Source organism: Eschscholzia californica, unplaced genomic scaffold (genome assembly GCF_041429995.1).
Source record: "Eschscholzia californica isolate CP2 unplaced genomic scaffold, dmEscCali1.0.p SCAF_75, whole genome shotgun sequence".
NCBI lineage: Eukaryota > Viridiplantae > Streptophyta > Magnoliopsida > Ranunculales > Papaveraceae > Eschscholzia > Eschscholzia californica.
In genome coordinates, this window is record NW_028238500.1 from 30,001 (window position 1) to 35,000 (window position 5,000).

General features: G+C 39.3%; 1 pseudogene; it reads right to left on the reverse strand.

Annotated features, from left to right (window-relative positions):
• LOC147530228 (25S ribosomal RNA) overlaps positions 1 to 5,000 on the reverse strand; it is an 11,311-nt pseudogene that overhangs the window by 4,925 nt on the left and 1,386 nt on the right.

Here is a 5,000-nt window from a genome sequence, read left to right on the forward strand (position 1 = left end):
TCATGCGTGCTAGCTCATCGGTGTCTTTTCAGACTCCGATTTTTGCAACGCCCTCTGTCATGAGTTTTTGGGTCGAAATTCTTTTAGACTTTCCGAGTCTTAGATTTTCTGTTTCGGATCTCAAGCATCTCAGCGTACTGAGTCTCTCTAATCCTATCATCCTTTTGATCTATGCTTATAGATCTTCAGATGCCCAAAATGGCATTTTATCCTTTTGTGTGTGGTCCTTTATTGAGTCAGTTCGTTACTGTTATACAACACCTTATGTCGTACTCAATCTTTTGTATGTACTCTGCATACGGACCCGGAAGGTTTGTTTACTCCCACTTACCTTCTTGAAATTTCGTGATTCAAGATTTTCTTCATTCCTCAGGAATCAAACTTCTTTGATTGCCTTTTGAATCGAAGATTCTAACTCTTGCGTGCTTTTAATCCGTCGATAGATTTCTTAAGCATGCTTGTGGACATAACTTGATTGGAAGAATCTTTATTCTTCTTGTCTCGTTTCGGGAAACATGAATGTTTCCATCCTTCTCAGTTTTCTATTTTGGAAAACCAATTTAGGTCTTCTGTTGACTTAAATTATCAAGCTTCATGTCTTGACGAGATATGGATTCCACGATGATTTTGGCTTCTAGCCAAAATCTAGAGTCAGTTTCCGTTTCTGCGCAGGTCTTTTATCTCTTCAGAAATAACCTTTATTTTCTGAGTCTTTAAGATTTTATTTTGACCTTTCAGGGCTTTTGAACAACAATTTGGAGTTATCTCAACTACTTTGAGATATTCCTTTAGAGACACTTTCACTCGCTTTGAGAGTTCTCCTGCGAATGACATTCGCTTTTGTGCGGTGGGTTTACAAGATCATATCTTTAACCTTTCCTTTTCCAAGGAGTCGCAGTTTGTTGCTCTTGGTCGAATTTAATCGTCTTGTACAAGTTTCATGATTGTTCTTCATGAAACTCCATGATTTTTCTCATGATCGAATTAAATCGACTTGTACTTTTCTCCCACTTATTCTTGTAATAATTAGTGTTTTTCTCCCAGATTACTAGGTGCGCTAATTATTAGAAGAATACTATCATGAGCAACAAACACTTTGTTCTCTTGATTGGTTATGGAAGAAGCCCAAATTTCTTTTAAAAAAGAAATTGCGTCAGATATTAGCTAGTTTTGTAATGCTTTTACAAATTTAGCTTTAGACGGAATTTTGGTAAGTGTGAAAACAATCGTTTATAGAATATGTCCCAAAATATTCGGAAGACTGGCTTAAACCCATCTTTGATCGAATTATGCATAGCAATGTTCGATTGCTCCCACTGAATCCACCATCCGTCGGATGTGTTCCATGGAGCAGAGTTGGGAAACTGTTTCTCAACTCCTTTGATGGTTATCAAGTGTTTGACTCAAGTTTTCACTATCTTGTCAAAGTGATTCTTTACTTCGGTTTGTACTTTGTTTGAACCTTTCAAACATTCTGACTTATACTTTATGATTTGTACGTTTCCATACTTCATGAAGTTGTCAGAGTACGTATTTGAAGTTTCTCTCGTTAGCTTCTGCAAGTAAACTTATAGGTCTGCATAACACCGTATGAGTCCTAATAGATTACTAGTCTTTATGCCTTTTGAAAAGGGTGACTTTGTCAATTAGTCCTTAAGACCCAATTTACAATGCTGAAGTTTAATGAGTTTGAATCTCTTGATTTTAGCCATTATCAATGTTAACCTTCAGTTAATTTTATCACTGGTTTAAAACATCAGACGTTTCTAGAAGAACAAAATAATCACTATTAAGTTCTAAGCTAGATCAGTGTCTAAAAGAAGACTTCGATCCCTTTCAGCATCCCTAGCATCACTGCTTCTGCTCCCTCTTGGATCTTTACTTCTTTTAGTCAAGTATGTGATTTCCTTGAGCTCCCACTGAGCCGCTCATCTGGTCTTAAATACCTGATGAAGGAATTTTACGATACTTGTTTTTAACTTTGTTAACAAGGATACGGAATCGGAATTCATAATTCCATTCCTTTTGTCCTCCAAGTGCTAAAGGTAGTTTCCTTTTAAATGGTCTAGCCATTGTTCAGAAACATTCACAGTAATGAGAAATACTCTTGACCATGTACTCGGTAGCTGCTTTTCTTTGATCAAATGTTTGTCTCACTTGACTGATCCTTTTGCCCTTTTGAATCTGTTTCTTAGATTCTTTGTACCAAATCTCAAGAACCTTTCTTAGACTGGATATTCCCGTATGTTCTGCTCAGTTTGTTTGTAACAACCTGAGTGACTCATCTAAGGTCTTATCTATCTTTGTTCAATCAATATTGAATTGGGTGATAGATGTATTCTGTTGTCTTCCGTTAGGATGACTTTCAGATTGCCTTGGAGGTCTCGTACCTCTCCATTTATGACTTCTGTGGGAAATTCTTCCTCAGTTTGTCTTAATGGTTATGCTAGCATTCATTATTCTTCCAAAGAGAATGTTATACGATTGCTTGCAAATGGCTTTTGACCTTCTCTTGTATGAGTCAACATTGGGATTGGGTATTCTAGTGACCTTCCTTTTGAATCTGAGAATTATTCTCGGATTCATTCTTCCATTCTAGGAAGTGGATCAACACCTCCCTTAGGTGTGATTCAATGTTGAAATCGTTTGTGTCATCTTAAAACTACATAAAGAAATGGCAAAGTTTTAAAACTCGTTATCGTTTTTGAAAAACATTAGTTTTCCCACATTATTCAATAAAAATCGTCCCCGATTGAATAAGTGATTCCAAGACCCCAGTTCTTCGGAGTAAAGCGGACGAAGGCCCTACCCTTTGACTCCGTCGTTCCGGGTGAGTGAACTACTTCACTGATCATACCTTATGACTCTTGGTTGATAGATTTCATTAATGAATGACTAATCTATCCTTTTGCCTCGAGTATCCAAGACTCTCTTGCTGATCTCGTTGAGTAGAACCATTTAGACGTGTAGGCCTCTTCTATAGACCTACCCGCATTGTCCCAAGGTAGAGGAGGTACTCTGCGAAGGCCGACCCACCTTCCTCGAACAAGGGCGCAACGAGTGTCTTAATCTGGATAGGCGATTACTCAAGATTACTTTTGGGGACTTTTACGCTAGTCTGGCGTTTGTTATAGTGAACTATTTAGCCTAACTAACATCCACGACATAAAGCGTAAATAAGTAAGTAAATGCGCGCGAGAAAGTAAATCAAGCAGACATGGATCCTAGTATGGCCCCTAACCTAGAAGATCTAATCTCCTTTGGTTTTCTTCTTGTTTCGCCTTTTGGTTCGTCTAGATCTCCATCCTTGAACCTCCATTGATTTCTCCCACTCGCCTTTGGATTCCATCCTTGAGTTTTCTTCAATGGACTCATTGACCCTAAACTCTAATTACAAGACTCTAACGATTCGCAGATCGTATAAACTTGAAATTAAAATTAATTACAAAGCATGCACCCATCCGTGCTTAAAACAAGAATAAAGATATAAATCTATGGCCATACTAGTTTCCCGCATTCACATCACATGCAATCATATAATATATCAAGGCTAAGAATTATATATGCATGATTATCTTGGGAGATACTTTTGTTGACATCACATGTCACATTACGGACCTTAAGTCTAAATTCGAAGAATTCAACTAGTGGTGCGTTCCGGTTTTATCTTTTATGATTTCTAAAATCATCTTTAAGAAAAACTCCGTTTCGGGTTTTGAAAGCCCGGGTCAATTTCGGAAAAACATTGGTTCGATTCTTAATGATTTCATAAATCAATTTAAAGAGAAATCCGTTTTGGCCTTCTGGATGGCCCGGATTGATTTTGGAATTATTTGGTTGGAATCGGAAGAAATTTTGGCAAAAACTCCCACTCGAATGATGGTTCCTTTTTGTGGTCCGAAAAGCCTCGAAAAAGCCCGGGACAAGTCCTAGACAAGTCCCGGCCCAAGCCCAGAAAAGGGCTCGGACAAGGTCCGGACATAGCACGGCCCATAGGCCGGCATGTCCTGGCCGAAACCTATCAAGGCCTGGTCTCGTCCTGGCCGGAGCCAGGACGCTAGTCCATGTACCAGACGCGTCCTAGACGTGTCTGGTGCTGGACCGGACCAGCACTAGGTGTCTCGGACTAGTCCGAGACACCCAGAACCTCCCAGACGCGTCTCCAAGACGCGTCTGGTCGAGTGCTCTGGACGCGTCCTAGACGCGTCCAGGAAGCTCCCTCCGCAGCTGCTGGTCGCGTCTCCAAGACGCGTCCCAACAGCTGCTCTGGACGCGTCTTCAAGACGCGTCCAGAAGCTTCTGTCGCAGCTGCTGGTCGCGTCCTAGACGCGTCTCAGCAGCTGCTCTGGATGCGTCCAGAGGACGCATCCAGGAGCTCCCGGTCCGGCCAGGAAGCTTCCTGGCCGGACACTAGGGTTTTTCAAAGAACAATTTTGAAATCTATTTGAAAAATTCTTGAATCCCATTCAAAATCAATCAATTTCTTATGTTTAAAACTCTTTTAAACATAACTATCAACTTAATCAAGCATGGATTAGTCCGAAATTCAATCTAATTGAGTTTTAAAACACTTTTAATCATCAATTTGATTCTTAATTTGAAATTCATTGAATCCCATTCAATATTATCAAATTGTGAGTTTAAATAGTTTTAAAACACTTTTAAAATATTTTTATAAACTCAATTTATCAAACTATCAATTATATCTAATATGAACTAGTTCGATTCTTAGCAAAAACTAGTTAATAGCAAGAGGCTCTGACGCCACTGTAAGGTTTTATACCCTTCTACTAGTGTTTATAGCGGAAATATGACATCTAATGTCTACACTAGTATTCCCAGGATCACATGCAAAACTAGTAATTAATCTAATGGAGATAGTGGATTACCTTAATCGCTTTTCCCTCAAACTAGTTGAATTGATTGAAGAAGACCAAGAGCTTCAAGTGTAGCTCCTCTACTTGGGACACGAGCAATCAATTTGATCTCCCACCTTGTTG